Source organism: Mus caroli, chromosome 2 (genome assembly GCF_900094665.2).
Source record: "Mus caroli chromosome 2, CAROLI_EIJ_v1.1, whole genome shotgun sequence".
Taxonomy (NCBI): domain Eukaryota; kingdom Metazoa; phylum Chordata; class Mammalia; order Rodentia; family Muridae; genus Mus; species Mus caroli.
Window position 1 is genome coordinate 72314538 of NC_034571.1, and position 22006 is coordinate 72336543.

At 42.6% G+C, this 22006-nt stretch overlaps 1 protein-coding gene across 11 annotated transcripts in view; it reads right to left on the reverse strand.

Moving 5' to 3' along the window:
• The window catches only part of Znf385b (zinc finger protein 385B), a 385123-nt gene that overhangs the window by 94912 nt on the left and 268205 nt on the right, over positions 1-22006 (reverse strand). Inside the window, exon 1 of one of the 11 annotated variants that reach the window (XM_021151825.1) lies at positions 13491-13729. The exons of 7 other annotated variants lie outside the window; for them this stretch is intronic. The gene's annotated coding sequence lies outside the window, so the exon portion shown is untranslated. Of the gene's footprint in view, positions 1-12852; positions 13471-13490; positions 13730-22006 lie in introns of those variants that run through there. 3 more of the 11 variants (XM_029474272.1, XM_021151816.2, XM_021151808.2) reach the window with 3 other exon arrangements.

Consider the following 22006-nt stretch of genomic DNA (forward strand, 5'->3'; position numbering starts at 1 on the left):
CTCCTCTCCCCTCCCCTCCTCTCCTTTCCTTTCCTTTGTTTTCCTTTGTTTTCTGATGCTCAGTCATCTGGTTTGGCCTGGAATGCATACACACTGGCATTTAATTACTCATTACTCTCCTAATCAGGTAATGCTACTCCTCTTGCTACCTTCAAACTTGGAGATCCAAGATGATGTATTACATAATTGCATCAAATGTCACAGAGGTAAATCTGAAAGGACTTATTTTAAAATCCTAGCTAAATTGAAAGCTAGAGAAATTGGCCTTTAGTAATTTATCATCATGATGATTATTAGAATTCTAAGTTTGAAGGGTAATAAGTAGGTAGAATCAATCTAAGCCACCGACTGAGCAAACACAACTGTCCTGTGGCTGTCGGTCTCTGCAAGGGAGTTCCACCCCCCAGGCCTCAGTGGTGACCATGATAAAAAAACAGTGTGTAATACAGAGGTCCCCAGGGCCTGGTAAGTCACTCTGTACTAACAAACTCAGATCAAACGGAATGCAAAGGGAAACTAACTCACAGATTGCCCCAACAGTGAAGGTCAGAACGCTCCACCATCCTCCTTACCCAATCACATCTCTATGCTAATAGACAGGCTGGAGAACTACTTAGCCTCCGCCAATCATTAGCATAAAAACTTAGCAGCTGTTTACCATTTCATTAGCATTTTAACGACACGCAATTTGCCACGTTAAACACAGATTGTTTTAAAGTACGGATGGATCTTCAGAGAAGGCCAGGCTTCCTCCATCCTTCACCTTTCTCTCACTGCTTCTGTTTTTTACAGACTGCTTCACCGAGAAAGAAAGCCTCCAAAGACACTTCTGCAGACCGGAAATAAAAGACAAAGCACAGAACGCCCCCCCCCCCTCCCCTTTCAGGTCACAAGTTATTTCACGCTTTGATCCCCGGTCATTTTATTCTAGATTTTGCTACTGCTGCTGGCAAGCCTTTTTTGTCACCTTTGGGTACCTGAAAGTCGGTGAGTGTTGTGAGGAGAAATTTGGCTAGGACGCCTTGCACCCTGCAAGAAAATGTTCCATTTTTCTAAAAGTCAAAGAACTTGCTGAGATTTAAAAAAAGAAGAAGAAAGAAAAAAGAAAGAAAGAAAAGAAAAATGGTTAACACTGAAATAATGAGCATTTTCATGCAAAAGGGCTCCCTTGGGGGTTGAGGGGAAAGAGGGTTATTAAATAAAGTGCAGTTTATTAAGATTTTAAAAAGTGTGCTTAAGCTTGAAGTGTAAGTGTGAAGACAGGCGGCTACAAAAGGACACTGGTGGTTGACACCTTGGGCAAGGTGAACATGGCCGATGCTAAGAGAGTCTTTGGCTGTTCTACAGTTATTCAGCAATCTGAGACTCTAGATGTGTGTGCATGGGTGAATCTGGTTTATGTGCGCTCGAGAGGTCAGCTGTGGACAGAGGCCATAGGAAGAAGACAGGCGTCCTGTTCTGTCATTCTGTGACTCAGTGCTATGTGAGGTAGGGTCTCTCATTGAAGCTGAAGCTGCCCTCACTGGTCAGCCAAGGATCTCTGGCCATCCTCCTATCTCTGGCCTGCCACCCAACAGCTTCCAACCCCGGGCTTATGGGTGCACTGTACCCTGCAAACCTTTCAGTGGGTGTTGGCATCCAAACTCAGCAGGCACCCATATCCAGGAAGCTTTCTCTCCAACATCAACAGCTTTGTTGTTGTTTTAATTACTAACTGTGCCAGTTAGTTTTTGTCAACTTCCACAAACTAGAGTCACCTAAGAAGTGCGAACCTTAATTGAGGAACTGTCTCCATCAAATTGGGATGTAGTATCTGTAGGGCTTTTTTCTTGATTAATGATTGATATGGGAGGGCCCAGCCCACTGTTCCTAATGCCATCTCTAGGTGGGCCGTCCAAGGCCGAGCAAGCCAGGACAGTGGTCAGTAATCAGGGTTCCTCCGTGGTCTCTGCTACAGTTCCTGCCTTTAGGTACCTGCCTCTATTACCTTGATGGTGGACTGTAACCTCTAAGACAAAATAAACCGTTTCTTCCTCCAGTTGGTTTAGTCAGAAAATCCACAGATTTTTCTCACAGCAATTTGGGGACACTAACCTTATTAGGCCAGTGTGTAAAGCACTGAATTTCATCACGAGTTCTATATAAATGAATGAAGTCAAAATAGGGTTTCACTTTATTTCATGAGACTTTTTATAATCATATATATTTATCAAACTTCCTATTAGAATCACACATGCGCGCATATAGATATACACACGTATACAGTTACTTCTCTGGTTCTGGTGAGCTTTTTGGGGGCGGGCAGTCATTTCCTTAGAGAAGGAAATGCAAAGGGGGTAGAGGGAGTGGGGAGGGAAGAAAAGAGAGCAGCAAGAGCTGGCTTCCTGCTCAAGGTCAGGGAGGGGAGACAGGGTCAGAGTCCTAATTGCATGTTTCTAAGGTTGTCCAAGTGGTGTTGTTAACTTACCATGCTCAGGATGACAAGGTACCTTACTTTGGTGGTAGAGTTTATTAACTCACCATGGCAAGGTACTCTACTTTTGGGGGCACAGTTACAGTTTTCTGAGTCTTGACAAATAGAAGTTATATTTATCTACCCTATGAAGCCAGTAATACGTGAAAGACTCACCACTGTGATCATAAAAAAAATCCTATTATTTCAGCCAACTGCCTCTGTAACATAATAGGTACCTTATCATGTCAATGGATTATGTCATAATCCATCACAATGAGAGCTCATTTGAGGGCCAAGTGACACTTGGAATTATTGCCTTCGTCTCTGACCTTTAGAAATGTGATCTTGAAGGCCCTTTTAGGTTATAATCCCAAGGCTTCCTGGTGCCTCATCTCTGTGCCACAACAGAAACAAACAAAGTGTCTGACTCTCAGAAACGAGAGCTGGACAACCCACTCGAGGAAGTGTTTACAGAGAGAGGCTGAGTCTGTCCCCGACCACGCAGGGCTTGCGCCTCATGCCACTGTCAGGCATGTCCCTTCAGCAAGGACTGAGATAGAAAACGTAACATGCCACAGATGCCAAATACGGAACTCCTAGAGATGTCTCTGAAGAAATTAAACTGAGCGGCAGTTCATTTTTCTCATTGCTTCCCCAGCTTGGGGGCCCCTCGCTTTGTAGGATTTCCCATTTGCCCATCACAACCAACACCCACTCTCCTCCCAGTCCATTTGTCAGGAAAATAGAAGAGACTAAGAGGTCTACTGAGCAAGCATGAACACTAGGAGGCAGCTACCTGAAGAAAGGGTGAGATGAGAAAGCTTTGCTGATAAAGACAGATACAGAAAAATAGCACTGCCCTGTGGACCAAGTTCATTACACATGGCCCAACTATTAATATACACAGATGCATAGAGAGATGCATGCTGATGCATATTCATATCCACACATATACTTATATACTCACTTGATTCTTACAGCAGACCACTAAACAAACAAGATATCACTAGATATCAGAGACAGGACACTGAGGCGCAGAGTGACTACAGCTTTATAAAGTTGATATATGCAGGTGCAATAATTCAAATCCAGGAAGTTTGAGTTCTGGTTGCTGGTTTTTGTTACCAGGTTATTGCTGAAAACATTCTCACGACCTAGGTACATTCTCTAGCTGTAGAGAAGAAGAGTTTAAACTTAAACCAAGATATCTAAAATGCTAAACACACAAACAAAAAATCTTTGCTGCTGAGGAGGAGCTAAAACTCTTGATATTAACTTAAGTGTCTGGTACTGAGATAACGAAAAGGTGTAAGACGTTTTAAAGTTCTATGAGACCTAGTTCTAGAAAATATTGATTTTAAAATAATCTTCCCCAAAGAGTCAAATTATTTCATTCAATCAATAGTTATAAGGGACCAGAAAGGTAAGGTATTGATGTGTTTATAAACTGTGTCAGGATTTATTTTACTTTTAAGAGAGAATAAAACCTACAAATAACAAATATAAGAATCACTGAGATTCTACTACATGCAAGGCACTGGGCAGGTTATTAAGTTATAATAGAATTCCATAAAGTTTCTCTTACTGTCTCCATTTTACAGAGGAGAATGATCAACTTTAGAGCCATTAAGGTCATTCAGTAGATGCTGTAGCATGTGTGGTGGTTTGAATAGGTATGGCCCCTATAGACTTCTGTGTTTAAAAGCTCAACCCACAGGAAATGGTGCAATTAGGAGGTGTGGCCTTGTTGGAGGAAGTGTGTTATTCTGGAGTTAGGCTTTAAGATCTCTTATGCTCAAGCTATGCCCAGTGTGGCACAAAGTCTTTCTTCTGCTGCCTTTGGACCAAGATATAGAACTCTCAGCTCTCTCCAGCACCATGTCTGCCTGCCTGCAACCATGTTTCCCATCGTGATGATAACAGACTAAACCTTGGAACTGTAAACTTGCCCCAGTTGAATGTTTTCCTTTTTAAGAGTGGTCATGGTCATGGTGTCTCTTCGCAGCAATAAAATCCCTAACTAAGGCAGACTAGATCCAAATTCCTGCTCTTGACTTGAAAACTTAGACCATTACTATATAAAGCAGGATACACAAAAGTTAACTGTGAAAATGTTGTGCCATAGGGAGTGAGGAGACAGTTCAAATGGAAGAGCTCTTGCTTGCCATGAGGGAACAAAGTCTTGTGCTTGAGACACAGCCAGTGTCATGTATGCTTCAATAACTGTGGGCATGTCCTGTGATGTCAATACAATTTTTGGGAGGTTAAAGGGAGAAAGAAATTGCATGTGGTTGTAAGTTGGGTTTATCAACACTTCTCTAGATGAGTTGACTACTAAGCTAAACCTTGAGGAGTGGATAGTCTTTTGTAAGGTGACTATGAGAGAAAGGTATTGGGTACTGCTTAAGCACATCAAAGAAGCCACATATATTTAAATGTAACAGTATAGACTCCAGGGTTTGTGGTTAGAGGTAAAATACTAAAGAGAAGAACTAGAACATCTTCATAACCTTGGAATAAGCAAAGATTTCTTCGAAGTTGAAGGTATTGATCACAAAAGGAAGACTGAAGAATATATCCGACTAAGGACAGAGATGCAGCAAGAATATGCCTTCAAAAAATGATAAAAACCTACAAATTGGAAAAGATCTAATGATATGTGTGTATATCCACATATACATATCCACAAACACACATAGATATAGTATAGATGGTAAATATTTAGGTACCTTATCTTTAGAAACATAATAAAAAATTAGAACAAGAAAAATGAAGAAAAGCCCAAATGGACAAATTTCACAAAAGTAGTTATTAAAATAGTCAATAATTCTACAGAAGGTGGTCCATGGTGCTTCAGGGATTAGAGAGTTATAGTTAAAGGGGGATGCTACTCTGTAGCCATGAGCTTACATCCACAATGAAGAAAGAGTCTAAGCATTGAGCCAGCAGCTAGGACTCAAGGATGAAACATAGATTGTTGCAACTACTTGGAAAAAATCTATTTGACAATATCCCCATCAGCTTAGTACATCATCCCCTGTGACTCAGCAACTCCGCTTCTGGACAGATGCTGGCCAGAAGTATCACAGAATAATCCTAGCAATGGGAGGCCCACCTGGAGAAGAGGCAATCAACACATCAACTACAGAAAGAATAAAATCATTTTGGGATCTTGTAGTACAAAATATTCGTAACAAAGGACTCTGGCAGTGAGAACAAACGATACCAAGATGCCAGATTATATATACATTAGTGAATAATAGATGGCTTGAGAAAAACAACGTTGAGGAAAAGGACTGTGGGAGCAGGCACAGATGATAAAATCGTAAGAAGTGCATAGTGAGACACACTCAACCTATGCTCTTCGGATCATGGCTGTCTCTAAGGACAGAATGGACAGCAGTGGGGGCTGGAGGGGCTGGAGGGCAGCATGAGAGTGTCATCTCTCAGGTACTAGAAATGTCTTTTCCTTAATCTGAGGGCCAGGTACACCGCTATGCAGTTTTTCACATTCCTACAGAGAAGATGCCTCTCTGTGAAGTCCTGTGTGCTGGCCCATTGCACCAGGGGGGTCCCAGGGTGCCTTTCTGTATACGTTAACAGCTGTTTCTAGAAACAGGCTCTTAAGAAAACATTTGCACAAATAAGAAAAAAGAAACCCTGGAGGCTGGAGAGATAGTTCTGTGGTTGAGAGTACTGGCTGCCCTTCCAGAGGACTGGGGTTCAATTCCCAGCAACCACATGGTAGCTCACAACAGTTTGTAACTCCAGTTCTAGAAGCTCTGTAACTTTCATGCTAACGCACATAAAATAAGATTACATTATTTTAAAAAAGAAGAAGAAAGAAAAAGAAAAATCGCTCCATTAAAAAGGACGTACCCAAGTGCTGTCATATTATTACATTGTGTTTGGTGAGATCTGAGTTCCCTTTTCCATGGTTGGTTTGATTGTGCTCTGAGTGACCTGTCAGTTAATGAACATTCCATGATGTTGGCGCTTCTTCACTGGCCTGACCAAAGAAGGGACTAATGTCAGGGATGCCTAAGGGACTAGTGTGTATCTGGAAGTGTAAGGCTATATGATTTTTTAAAAAGATTGTTTTATTTACTATGTGGAAGTGTTTTGCTTGTGTGTATGTAAATATATGTACCATATATGTACCTTGTATATATGGGGGTGTGGGACAGAAGACATGAGATTCCTTGGAAGAGGAGTTACAGATACTTGTGGGTTTCCAAGTAGGGGCTGGGGATTGGACCCAGATTCTCTTAGCCACTGAGCTACCCCTTCAACACTCTGAGGCTATGTAATTTTAACTGTTGGCATCTGGGCCTTGGGGCAGCTAAGGTTCCCTGTGCCCTGCAGCCTGCAGAGAGCTTCCCCAGCATCTGCCAGTGAAGAAGCCTGGGGCAATGCTGTATATACAAAGGAACCCATGGAAGCTCCCTGCTCTGTCTGGCTTGCAAGCTCTGAGGTTCTGCGTGAGAAAGCAGCGGTGGAGCCGTGATGGATGGCAAGTCATGATGTCCTTCAGTTTACCAGTAATGCACAGCTTTTATACAAAATGATGAATTCATCAGGAAGATGGTGTTTCTCACGCTGTGGCAGCAGTGTACACACAGCCAGGTAGCGATTGATTTCTCTCTGACTCTCCGGCCCATGTACTGAATTCCTTATATTTAAATGCAGAAAGAATGAGATTTACTTACTATGTACTGCACACTATGGTTTAGGGAAGTACCTGACAGGCTTTGCTGCAGCTGGCAACCTTTTGAGACAAATGGGAGCATTTCACAATTTCAGTTTAGATGGCCAAAGCTGAATAAGAAATATTTCAGCTTTATTATAGTTCTTCTAACTTGCTCCCTGATAGGATGAAGAACAGCCGTGCAAGATGGAAGACTCAAAGATGGGAAAACGGGCTTCTAACAGATGCATTCTCCAGCTTTGAAAGCAGCATTTTAATACACCTGTCTTATCAAAGGGGAATGCCATGTGCTGGTTCCTGAATTACCAAGTGTTTAGAGAAGCCAGAATGAACTCCAGACATGGTTTTACTAACAGTGTCTGAGGACAGGCATGGCCTGAGAGACACAGGAGCCTGGTGACTTTTTTTCTTCTTTTTTGGCTAACTGACTCAGGGAGACGGTCCTAAGTTTTGTCTGCTCAGTTTTTCCTGGCCTTGGCATCCAGACTTCGTGCAGTCTAACAGTTTAAAGCTGTTTAGACAAACACAGCAACGGTTTTTGCTGTCTCCACATAGAACGCTAGAAAACTAACTGTACCATAGAGCTATGGCTTATTGTAGGAAGTATTCTAAAAAGACTTTCCTAGGAAAGATAACTGTGTTTCCCAAGTGATCGAATATTCCTAGAGAAGTTCTATCTCATATAGATATTATTAAGGGGAAATATAGCTTAGATTAATACAGTTTAGAATTGATTTGAGTAAAGTAAGAGTTCACCATGACACTTGACAAGTGAACCAAGTCTGAGTCCATAGGCCAGTGTCACTGCTTTGAATATTTAAGTTGGTACCCCCTAAGCTGTATAAGAATTACAGGTTTATTATTGTAATTATTATCATCTTTCTTGGGGAATTAGAGAAGGGTCAGGATAAGGTCTCTTACAGCCCAGGCTGGCCCTGAGTGAACTCACTGCTGCTGAGGAGATCATTCATCTCTGTTCTTGCCTCTACCTCTCAAGAACCAAGGTTACAGATGTGCGCCGCCCCAGAAGGCATCCTTACCTTCAATCATTTAAGTTCATAGTGTTCTGATTTGCTTTCTAACTTAGAATTTTAACACACAAAATAAATAATTGCTTTTTTTTTCAAGGAAGGTTTTAATGTCAACTTTTTTTGTCACTATGAATAATGGAAGAAAAAATCTGATAGAAGAAAAGCAGATGTGGCCAAGGACCGCCATTTCTCCCCAGTTTTAAAGCCTAGCAGAAGATTGATTGCAGTGCCTCATTTTGAATAAGTCTTTTAATTTCCCCAAAGGGGAAAAGGAGAGAGCAACAGAGTTCATTAAACCCACGCTTTTAACCACACGGCTTGGATCAATATAACTGATTCAAACAGCATTGTGGTAGGGGACACTCATACTTGGGTCGGTGGGGTTAGATGGCAGCACTAGCAGAACTGCAGTGAGCTCACTGTCTGAAAAGACACCTTTCCCTAAGCAAATGGCAATGGTCCTTCTGCTGGAGCAGATCTAAGCAGCAGACCCTTCTGGCCTCTGGCTCTTTTTGGGCCAGCCTCTCACAAAGGGCCAGCAGGAAAGGGGCTGGATCCAGGCACTCAGGAGGCCAGTGCACCAGCTGCTACTGTAAATTCTAGCTCCAGGACACAGAATGTTTCACGCCCTGGTGAGAAAGATTTTCAGTTTCTGCATTCAATATCTAGACTATTTATATTTAAGAACTTAAAACAGGGTAGGTGGGGGAGGAATTGTGGTATACAGTAAATAATACACTTAAAAAGACACCCTCCCCCTACCCAAGCTTGCTCAATTTCAGAAACATGGTATTTGCTCTGCCTGAGCCTTCTATTCCTACCTTGGTAGAGAGGAAAAGGTTTCCTGGATTTAAATATTAACCAAACACTTCCAAAAAAAAAACTGTTAAAAAAAGAAAAAAAACCTGTTGTTGTTCCCCTCACCGCTGCAAAGCAATAGACTCCCCGAAAACACATCTCAGGGATAACAGAAACAGCAGAAACCACTGTGGCCCCTTGTGCACGTGCCTAATAATAGCTACTGGAAAACTGCCAGGGGACTATTAACAATCATGGCAGCCATCATCGAAAGGGATGCTCCTGGCCCTCTCTACCACAAATGAAGCTATTCTTCCCTGGAAACAGAGATGGCTCCTAGGTGACGTCCAGGAACACATGAAGCATGAAGACCACTGTGATATCCCCAGGGAAGCCTGCTATCTGAGTGTGTAACCCTACTCTACACAGGGTGGGGTGAGTGGCTGTGAGTGATAAGGTGATATTAGGGCTGATAGAGGAGAGGGAAGGAAGGACGGTGGCTGAGCGTGTCTTAGATTTGCAGAAGGGTAGAGAATCAGCACCATTTCCTCATTTAGAATTTCCCAGTTTTATCTCCTAGAATGCCCACCCTGAGATCGTTCTCTTGTGTAGCAAAAACAGAACAAAGCAAAGATCACAGGAGTCGCAGCACCAAGGAAGGAGGGACTTGAACCGCCTCCAAGCACAGAGCTACGCAACCAGAAGATCCTGCTATCATATCAACCTCACTGTGACAAATCAACAGGGAACATCCTGTAGCCCCCAGGGTGCTCATCCTCCACAGGACAGCTTCAGGGGGTGCTTTGATGCCTGGCTTGACTTTCTGGAGCTTGGCCACCTCTGACATCCTAGCAATGGACTCCACTTGTCTCAGTCAGGCAGCAGCTCCTGAGCCCTGAGTGATATGCAAAGCAGCATCAGATAAGGCCCTGCATGAATGCCCAGGACAGTTTGCACTGGGCGTGATCCTGTGGAGATGATAGCCCTGCCCTGTGCCTTGTGTCTACTCTTGTACCAGCACACTAGCTTTGTTCTAGCTATTCTTGTACAGGATTTCTTTCTTCTTTCTCTGTGTGTTCATATATGTGCAGATACTTGGGTGTGAGCAGGTTCACACATGTTAGTACATGTGCGTGTGTGTATGCGCAGCCAGGAGGACAACCTGGAATGTGGTTCCAAAGCATCACCACTTATTTTTACATTTTTACTGTATTTAATTAATTTTTTTTTAAAGCTAGGTTTTCTTACTGACCTGGACTCACCAAGTAAGTTAGGCTGTTTCTGTCTCCACAACCCTGGGGTCACAAGTGCAAGCCACCATGCCTGGCATGTTTCTCAGTGGGTTCTGAACTCAGGCTGCCCTGACAGGGCAACTTTACTATCTAGGCTATCTCCCAAGTCTGTCTGCCCATCCATCCTCCCTTCCCTTCTAATTAAAACAAAACAAAACCAAACAAAACAAAAGACATATTTATTATTGCAGTTTTTATAACTTGACTTTGGTGTTTTCTCTACCTTGCTGTTCTTCTCCATGCAGTAAAAGGCTTTCTAACATTATATAAATAGTGCATATTATGCCCAGCATCATGAGATATTTACTGTAGGTAAGCAGTTTAGTGTGTGGTGAAGGCACCTGTAATCTATTCCCAGGAAATCTCTACTACACCACATGATATCATTAACTATAGTCATCTTGCGCTGTCTGTGGAATCACTAGGTTTATCCTTCCTATGTAAGTACAGGTCTGGCCCACTGGCCCACACTGCCCTCTGCCTTTCCTGTTCCCCTCCTTTGCTAAGTTCCTTGCTATTCTGTTTTTATGCTTTCGAATCTTGTTAATGATTGAACAGAGAAGAGACATGACTTTTGTCCCTCTGACTGGTTTATCTAGTTAGCTCATCATACGTTTTCATCCATATTTCTGCAAATGATGTGATTTTCTGAGAGCTAGATAACATTCCTTTCGTGGACATGGAATATCTTTTTAACTTCTCCCTTGTGCACACACTCCATAAACTGATTTCCTGGATTCACTACTACCTTCTTTCTGTACGCTTTCTCCTCATGGGACTGCTCACCCCTGTGCAACACTTAGCTCATCAGAACGCTGTGGGGAGGGATGGACACAATGGGCTTTTAACGAGGAACCCCACAAAAGTAAAGCATTTTACCATAGCACCCATTCCTCTTCTTTTCAGTGGTCTATGGCACAATGTAGCCAAGGACTGGAGTGTTTCCCTCAGAACCATCTGTTTTAACTCTTGGTCTCTTCTGGACTTCACACAGCTTTCTAAGTAACTTCTGCCTTAAAAGTCACCAATGCAAAGGAGAAAAAAACCATAAAAATGGACCTGGTGCTCCTTGAATATATGTTGATGACGCATATTCCAGGTAAAGTTCCCAAATTGGATAATCTTGACTCATTTTTCAAACCCGGGTTGATTTGTCTGTCTATTTTTTTCTAACAGTCCTCTGTCTTTCCCCTATCAGTTGCTGACCCTGACTCCCAATCTGCCAGCCTTTCCTGCCTTTCATCCCTTCCTGTTTTGCCTTAACGTCTCTTTGTCCGTCCCTCCCTCATCATACTACTACTGGGAAGGAGAGAATACTCATATAATCTTGCCTCTGCCTCCTTTACAGTTGGCTGTGTTAATTCTGTCTTGATTACTTTCAGGCTGTTCCATTAAAACCTGAGAGACTGCAAGCAAGATGATATGAGATCTGGTCAAGACACAACAATTCTACTAGGCCCGACATCTGTGGTTATGTCTCACACGGTTATGTTGGCTGCAACACCTAAGGACTGATTTCCTCTGTGCTTCCAGTGTGGTATCTGCTGACACTGTGAGAGAGGGGGGCACTCTATAAACGTAGCTGCACCATGGACGTTGAGTGCGTATTTTATAGAAACTCTTCATTGTGTCCTGGGTCATCCAAGCACGATTGCTTTTCTCCTCAGGGTCCATCGTCCTACTCCATATACTAAGTAGACTTCTGATGTAGATATTTAATAAGATGTCTTCTAGAGTCCTGGGTGGATTATGGTCATCCCATGCTTTACGTGGAATACACAAGTAAACCAGTTCATGAGAAAAGCAAACGTGGTGCCTTGCTGGAGGGTGGCTTAATTTGTCAACTGCTTGCTGTGCAAGTCTGAGGACCCAAGGATGCAAGTTTGAATCCCTGGAGCTCCTTGGGTAGCTAGTGCTGTTCAGTCAGTGAGCTCCAGGTTCTACAGAAGACTCTAGACTCTACGGGAAAATGTAAATGACAGACGTATGCACACATAAGAACACAAACACACATACATGTCACATGCACACGTAGCAAATGTCAGTGAAAGAAAAAATACCCAATGGTAGAACAGCAGGCAGAGGACTAGACCCAGTTCCTTCTCAAATCTGGTGCTACCCTACTTGACTACCTGTAACAACACAGCCTAGGAGATCGCACATCACAGAACCTGAAGGACCTTGGAAACATTAATGAGCTCTGGATTTAACACACTAGTTTCTGTTGTAGGGGTTCACCAAAGCCTCGGTGTTCACACCTCTGATCCACCAGTTAGGTGGAATACAAGAACTTGATGCTGTTTCAATGTTTTCCAAATCACCTAAAAGTCCCACTGGGGCCAGTGGTGAGATAAAAACATCTTCCTGGTGCCAAGGATCCCCGGGTCCATTCCTAACAGTAACTTCTCTTCATGTTTTACAAACCGCAATATTGGAAGAAAGAGAGGGAAATGGTAAGAAAACACAGCTTTCAAGTGGGAGTCAGTAATGTCACAAATACCTATTTTACACACAAAAGCCTTCCCCCTGGCAGGCACACACTGCTCCCTCTGGGGGAGCTATGCTTACCTACCAGCCTTCCCAAGAGAGTTCTCTGCCAAACGCTGAAACAAACAAACCTTGAGCTTGACTTAAACTAGATGGACCGGGCCATTACAGCCCAAAATTTGCCTGTCCTAAAACTCATGTGACAGGAACACAAATCACCCACGTCACTCCATTTCACTGCTGGCGGGCTGTCACTATCTTGTCAGTCAGAATGTGGACTCAGCCTCAGCCCAAAGAGACCTCCGGAAGACAAGAGAAAAGAGGAGGGGCAGTTCTCACGCAGTTGCTTAAATACACGCTTCAGTTTTTTATCCAGCAGTTATTCTACGACAAACTTCAAAAGCTAAAAAAAAGAACTGTAGCTCAGACAGACAGGCAGGGAATCATCCGACCGCATCTTTACGATATTTAGCCAAGTGCCTCCATAATACGCTTTAAATACAAACAAGTTAGGAAAGCCAGAAGTAAGGTGGGGTGTGAGCAGGCAGGGAGTGGGGGTGGGTGGGTCTGAAAATTAGCAAGCATTATTTTTCTCCCACCCTGATTCTGATGTTTGCCCTTTTCCTGCAGCTTTTGAACAATTTTATATTTCTGTCACACTCTTCTTCTGTCAGAGAAGTTATCTGCAGCGTGAATGCTGAACAGCCAGCCAGGCTTACCTTCACTTTAAAGATTTCAGTCCTCACTCGCTCACGCCTTCGCTCACGCCTGGTGCGCGGCATTACACTGAGAGATAAATTCTTCCATCATTTCAACCCGGTGCTACTGCGAGATGTGGCTCTAGGAAACGGCCTGCAGGCACTGCGTCTGAACAAATCACAGGTCCTGTAATTGCTGTCTAGCTCTAATTACTATAGAGGAGAGTGTTTGCAACTTGATTCCAGGGAGAGGGCCGGCTACCTTCTGACGACGCCCAACCAAATATATCCTAAAAGACTGACAAGTCACTTTCTTTATTGTAATTTTTCCCATTCCCCCATTCGCTCCACTGTGGCAAGATAAATCAGATACCTGTCTCCTCCCTCAACAAAACAGCTCAACGCCCACAAAGTATTTATCACGACGATTTGGAATTCTTTGTATCGCTTAGATTTCAAGAGGTTGTTTTGTTTTTCCTAAATGGGCAGCCAGATCTACAATTTAAATTTGCCTTTTATTTCTGAGCAGAACCTGTTCCCAAATAGACCCAATTTGTATTCTGTTAGCAGAGAACAGTTTATTTACAAGCTATTTGGTATGTGGAAAAAAAAGTGCTTCGTTTCCCATGGAAATTTAGGCTTTAAGTAAAGATTCAGAGCATATAATTAAAAAAGGCTAAAGCTGATGACGATTTGATGTTGACAACATTAGCAGTGATGTCTCTGCATTCCAACTCAAAACCCTAATTTCAGTTATGTGGGGGAATTATCCTGCTGAAATTAGCACTTGTCTAGGCCTGGGAGTAAAATGATACAGTATCTACTCCCATATTTAACCAATGCCACCCTCCATCTCCTGGCATTTGGGTCTTGGCTCTGTGGTCAGAGTAAGGATGAGGTGTGATGTGTCTGTGTTACATGGTGTGGTTAACGCTGGTGTAGGGGCTTAGGGAGGTTTTGTCACCAGTACGGATGAATTTAGTTCGAGGGCAGCTCAGCGATGTTTGCACACACCTTGTGCAACTCAGTACCGTTGCCAGCCAGAGCCAACGCTTCAAAATCAATCATGTCAGGTTTGCACAGTCACGACCAGGGAAAAGTAAACCTAATATAAAAATCAAATGCAGAGTTCAAAACAGTGAGTTTTAACATTAGCTCTTAGAAGCTATGTTAAACTTAGATCCTGGGTGCTTCTCCAGGTTCTATAAACTCAGGCATGAGTACCTTCGATGGGACACGGCGGGCTAGCTCTGAGCTTTCTTCCCTCTGACTAACACTTGTGTGTGTCTTACTCACATAGTATTTAGTTTCTGGGGAGTAATGTAAAAAAAAAAAAATAAGACAGTCATGCTGGGATTCTGCCTTTTTGTAAAATTAAACTTTCACTCAGGATGAATCTCTCTTAAGGAGTCTCTGGCCTACTAGAGACTGTTGTTAGGTCTCTCAGCCTCTCTGCTGTCCTCACCCAGAAAGCTGGAGAATATATATATATATATATATTCTTTCTTCCATAGTTTGGGCCTTCTCTTCTTCCTCTGAAACTGCCTTCCCTTTTGTATGTGGCTGCTCTTCCTCCACTTCTAACTCCCTTAGTGTTTTCTTTTCAACTTCAAGGAAGCATCCTACCGAGTCTGTCCTTAAATTCTTTGATTAAGGAGACTAGAAAATTTGGGAGGGGAGCCTCAGTTTCCTTAATAAGATGTGGTTCCCTAGATGGAGTCCACACAGATTTCAATACACTAACATAATGTTACCCATTGTACTCAATATTAGGCAATGGAAGCACCTTGAATCAACCATGTTCCTATTCACCTGTCTTCTGCGACTTCCCTCTGTGAGTTATGGACCGGAAATTCAACACACCCATATAATCTCTCTGCTACATACTAAATATTTCATGAATTAATTGCCCTTTAAGATACAATTTTCTCAGCTGATGAGCAAGCATTAAATAATAATAGTATCCCCTGAGCAGAGCTTGAGGACATGATGCTGCAAACTTTTATTATGGTGCCTAGAATATAGAAGGCCGTGTGTTATCAGCATCCCTCAGCCATCCCATCCCCAAGGTGCTCCCTCCCCAGGGCTTCAGCTCAGCATCTTCTGCCATCTTCAAACTTAACAGAACTATTTATTCCTTTACGTTGTTTTATAAAATTACTTAAACAAGGTTTCCATCAAGAGCAGTGCCTAATTTTGCTGTTGGTTTTCTCTCTCTTGGCCTCAGGCAATGGCAGATTGGGGGTGATGTTCGCCCATCCCACCCCTGGGAATGTTCGCCACATAAGGCGGCAGCTGTTTCTAGGCCTGGTATACTTTCTGATACTTCATTCATGCCATCCCTCCCAGGTGCCTCCTTGTTTGTCTTATTTTAAGTCCTCTCTGTTTGATACACCATTTTAGAGGCCATTTTTTTCCTCAGGAAGCTATTCTCTACCTTCCTAAGAAAAATATCTTGGTTTCTTCTAGGCATGAAATGTTTTCTTTTCCATGTCTATTACAGTACTGAAGACAGCGATTTGTATGGCAGTGTTGACACAAGGAACCCTGAGCTCCTCGGAGTTAAGAGAGTAGATTTGGTTGCTGCTTTGCCTTCTCTACTGTCCAGAAAAGACACTCAGTTAGATATCTTGAGCGAATGAACTAGATTAAGGGAATAGCTCTGCTATTATTATATGGTCTTCTTTCCTGATGATAATTACAAACATCATCACGAGTAGAGGATTACCCCTTACAAATGGGATCCATTCTTTTATTCTTCCTATTGAGACAGGGTCTTATATATTCCAGACTGGCTTCAAACTCACTAGATAGTTGAGGATTGATTATCTTGAACTTCTGATTCTCCTACCTCCATCTCCTGAGTCCTGGAATTATAGACTTGTCCCACCACACCAGTTTATTGGATACTGAAGACTGATCAAGGTGTTCCCTCGGGCTGGTCGTGCAAACACATTACAGCGCTGTTATCTCCAGCCCTGCAGTCAAAGTCCAACATTCCAGTTCTCAGAAGCATTTTCCTTGAACATGAGCTCACAGGTGAGTACTGAGTTCCTGGATAGACCCCAGGAACTTTGTTAACTCTTGGGTAGCTGCATTCAGTACAACAGTGTGCTAGCAACAACATCTCTATGGCAACATTACTACAAAGGACTTGAAATGGAGGCAGCGTACTCTGGGTATGGCCTCTCTTCCTTTGAAAGCCTGAACCATGATCTTTGTTCTATGTGAAGACTCAGAGAGCCATAACCAGAGCTTATTTTTCTATGTGTGAAAAAGTGCTTACTTTTTGTGAATGGAACATGATCTTGTTAAAAAAAATCAATTTATAATTGGTATGAATTCACAAAGCCCTAAAAATGTTAATATATTCTAATTTTTGGAAATCAGAAGTTATCTTTTTTATTTTTACTCAGAATTCCAAATTTTAGCTCTTTTTTTTTCATTGTGAACTATGGTTTAGTTGATGGTGGTCTCAGATAGTCCAGCATCTGCACTTTTATATGAATTCCTTCCTACAAATACAGAATGACTAACTGACACACTTTTAATTTCATCACTAAAGAGGTCTGGTGTCTCCAACTAACTTTTGAACAAGTAAATGACCGTCTTTTAATGTAAAAATGGTTGTGTTTCACTGATGTGATGGTAGTGTTGGATTGTCACACATTTGCATATTCAAAGCAGGCAAACCTATAAGGTTATCTATGGAGAGGCTAGATTATCCATATTAATCCTTGCTTCCTCATTCACTTAACTAGACATATGGACTGAAAAGTGGCTCCTTAGAACAATTTTAGACTAATAAGACGCATGGAACTTTGTAAAAATTACCCAGAAAAACCAACCAACCAACTAAATAAATAAAATAAACCCAAACCAAAAGGCTACAGGACAGGAAGAGAAGAGCCTCCAGAAGTCTTTCTTATGTTCACAAATACTTCCTAACACCTGGAGTCATGCTTTAGACATACTAATATTATGAGCTTAATAATCAGCTACTGCCATAAAAGGAAAAACTAAAAGGGTTAGAATGGCCAGAGAACGTGTCACTGAAAATCAGGACATAAGCAAGATCTTTCCCCCCCCCCCCCGGTTTTTTGAGACAGGGTTTCTCTGTGTAGCCCTGGCTGTCCTGGAACTCACTTTGTAGACCAGGCTGGCCTCAAACTCAGAAATCTGCCTGCCTCTGCCTCCCAAGTGCTGGGATTAAAGGCGTGCGCCACCACTGCCCGGCAACCAAGATCTTAATACCTGTGCTTCTTTGATGCTCCCTTTGGCTTCTTGCCTGTATCCCAGGTGTCACCGAATCCTATTGTTTCTACCTCCGCTTCTAGCTTTTGTGTCACTCACTCCATGGTCTAGTTCCAGACCACCTCTGTCTGCACCCTAGTTACCAGCTCTCACCAAGAATACGTGGAGCCGCCGATGCTCTCCTATACTTGGTTCTCAACCTAGCAGCCAAGCAAAGTGTTTAAAAATATCTATCTGATGATGCCAAGGTGAAAGGCTTTCCCCTTGCACTTTAAGGGAAGTCGTACATGTTAGCATGGTCTACAGTTACCACAGGGTGACATCCTTGCTCAAGTCAAATTCTACTTAGTAACATCCTCTTCCCCTTTCCCCAAGGTCTTCGTCTCCCTTTTATTTTCCAGAATGCCAAATTACTACCTTCCAAAGCGGTTTCCTCATTACAGGTTCCCCTGTCCAACTCCAGCTCTGTAGAAGCTCCTTGTCTCCTCTCCAGAATTTAGTCAGCAAGAACACAACAGCCATTTTTCAGAAAGTCTCCCCAGCTTCTGAAACAGTGCCAGACCCAGGGCAGTCACTCAGGAGAGATCTTAAATGTGTGAAAGGCCACACTTTCTCCAGTCATTCCAATGAGGACACACAACTTTAGTATCATATGAAGATACAATTTTAGTGTCATTATGATGTTAAGGGCTTCTCCTATATTATTGTAATCATTTTCTTAGTATTTACAAAGTTCTTAGGAAGTTAGTAACATTCAAATACGGCATTTCATTATCATAGTTGTGATGCCACACAATTGGGAACAAAAGCATCTTGGGCATATGTAAGATATGGCAATTGCTCAATCTACCAAATACATTGTGTTTATCTCCATTTGTAGGCATGTAAATATCTCAGCCCATAGATGGGCTAATTTAAAGGACCCACTGAGTTATATGTACATTTGACAAACTAGGAACAGAATGGTCCCATTTAGAGTTATCACAAGACACAGAAATGCATTATCTATAAAGTTTAGCATAAAGCTTTATCCTAAACTTCAAAGAGGTCAACTTATTTGTCTGTTTGTTTATCTGAGATGGGATTTCAACCATTCCAGGCCAGTCTTGAACTTACTATGTAGCTGAAGCCCTTGCATTTCTGACCCCCCTGCTTCTTCCACTTTTTAAGCAGTAAGACTTACTACATGTGTGCTGGGGATGGAACCCAGTGCTTTGGTAGTAGAAGGAAAACACTCTACCAACCAGGGTATATCCTTGTCCCTGACAACTCTTTGTCTTCTCTCTCTCTGTCTCTGTGTGTGTGTGTGTGTGTGTGTGTGTGTGTGTGTGCGCGCGCGCGCGAGCGCGTGTTATATGTGGAGGGCAGAGCTCCACATTAGGTGTCTTTTTCAATTGCTCTCCACAGTTGGTTTTTTGTTCATTTTTGAGAAAGGGTCTCTCACTGTCCCCAGAGTGCTATGATTTGGCCTAGACTGGCTAGCCAGGCAGCCTCAGGAATTCTCCTGTCTCTGCTTCTTCAGAGTTGGAATTTCAGGTACATACTATCAGGCAAAACTTTTTATTTGGGTGCCAGGTAATCAAAATTCTCCTTCCCGGCAGCGCCATCTCTCAATGTCATTCCCCACTAATGTATTTTTAAGAACAAGTAACGCTCGATGAGTTTGTTATTCATCTCCACATATTTGTATATCAAGGGCTTTTACATAAGCATTTCTTGTGAGTCTCCTCTCACTGGAGGTCTAAGAATTTTATCATTTGTACCATCCATAGCCTGTGAGAAAAAAATGACACGTAAGATGTCACTCATTCCTAAATGTGCATATTTCCTCTCAAATATTCTCAAGGTGTGTTTTCCTCATTAATGCCAAATAAAGGTCAGACACTTTGGATCATGTGGGAAATCACAAGGAAAATCTAAATCAAATCCCAAGCCACACAGTGCCTTTAATATCAGTGTGAAAATGCACTGTGAAGTCTGAGGTGATAAGATAGCATATCTTAAAATGACTTGAAACCAAAAATGGATTTGTGAGCAGGCTCAGCTCACTAAGAATCTTCTTTGACCGGTTAGAATATGAGGACACAGGCCTCACCGTAACATGCAAACCAGGGCAATTTCTTCACAATATTGACTTAGGCTGTTTATGAAGAAAGGTCACTATTAGATTATAATGCCAAGACAGAATTCCAGCAAGACTGGCTGTTCTAACCCTCGGATAAGGCCCTCTGGCTATCCCTTCATTTTGAAGAGATTAATGAGTTTTCTTAATTGGGAAGGAAGGAAGGAAGGAAGGAAGGAAGGAAGGAAGGAAGGAAGGAAGGAAGGAGTCAACTTGGGGGAGCACGTTCATGGGTGCAACATGACCGCTGTGTAATAAATCTTTCTAGAAGCAGGTCATCTTTTCCAGATGGGCCCTGTCTTCACTTTTCTCCATGTGGGACTTGGCAGATGGGACGTTCTGAATCTGAGAGGCCACCTCTCTGCTGACAACTGTTTTATATAGCCATCAGCGGTGAACTCTTCCTGGGGCACGTAGGGGATCAGAACTGTTGAGTCATGTCTGGCCAAGAGAGTCTGTCATCTCTCAGTCCTCTGCCCACCAGTCCATCCCAGCAGCAATGCACCACACTGTTGCCAGACAGCCAGACTTCCAGCACGAGAGAAGGCAAGACTGGCTGTCAGTACCATGCTGTTTACAGAGGTACTTGGTGCAGAGATCACAAAGAAGAACAATCTTTGCATTTCTGTCTGTGATCTCTTGTGTAAAGATCTGGAGCTTGGGAAGAAGCAGGAAGGAATGGATGGCTTTTTACCACCCTGAAATAGCTGTACAGCAAGACCAATTTGGCGCTTTGCTTCCACCACTTACTACTCATAGGTCTTTGGAAGATCCTTTACCTGAAACAACTGCCTTCTCATGTTTGGATAGGGGATGACACTGTGGCTCTCATAAGTTTCATAGCTCTGTGCTTGGTACAGGGTACCACCTACGGCAGATGTTATTCTGTTTGCTTCCACGATGCTAAGGGCCCAGGTTATCGAAGCCCCAATTTAGAAAGGGCCCCAACATCGCCCGTGCATTCCAGTTTCCCTGGCTTTATCTCTGTTTTGGTTTAATGCCAGGATTCTTGATTTGGGATTCATGGAATCCCCATATCCAGGAACTTGCTACAAATATTTGCAGTCATGCTTGTTTTTCAGAGAGAGAGAGAGAGAAAAATCAGATTAAATCAACTCACTAAGACTGTAATTCAAAGAGATTAAAAAAATACTTATATGTTTCTGAAGAGTTACAGGCAAACTCAGTATGTTTTTGTAAATCAGATCTGATTTTTAATTTACCAGAAAAGCCCATGAGTACAGAAACTCTACAATGGATCTTTCTGTAGGCAACGACTTATATTGTAACTGCGTATTTAATCCAGACTATTTCAGTACAGTACAAAAGATTCAGATCCTCACATATCAACTTTAATCAAAATAAAGTGCATGGTGATATTGCATGCACAGTAGCTAGTCCGTCCATAATTTCCAAGAGAGATTGAGGGGGGAGTCATGGCAAAGTTGAATGGGAAGGGAAAGGAAGAGCTGTGTGCGATTCTTGTTCAATCAGTGAGAATCCTAATTATCCCACACCCAGACACTGTCTAAATGAAGAAATAGAGGTTCTGAAAGGCCATGTGATTCGCCCAAGGTCATCACGTAGTTACGGACAATGAGGAATCGCAGCTGTGAAAACCATGCTGGTGATTATGAAGATGATGACAGGGCAGTGATCTACGGAGCAGTCACTTGAGCTAAGCCTCTTAAAGACTTAACCTCTCTACTTGAGCTACAACCACGCAGCAAGATTTTATTACCTCTACTCAGCAGATAAAACACTGTGCCCAGGGCTCTAGGGTCAGAAAGTGGACAACTCAGAAAGCAAACCCACTCAGAACTCTGCCTTGCCTTGCAAGGCTGCTCTTAAACACTGCTGGAAACTGCTTCCTAGGACACAACAGGGTGGAGGTACACAATCTTGAAATATAAGTAGTTAAAAGGCTGTGTAGGAAAGATGTATCTGCAGTCTTTAAGGTTTGTTTACATCCTTGGATGGAGTTTTAAACAATATCCACATCATATACAGTCTTTCTGGACATGCCCCTCCTAGTCTCCAGGCCAGATGCATCAACCCCATGAAATCTGTGTTCCCCCTTACCAGCCCTCTTTCTGGGACTCCATAAGCATTATGCACCGATGGCCTTGAAACTGTTTCTGATGCCAGCTTAGGACTGCTT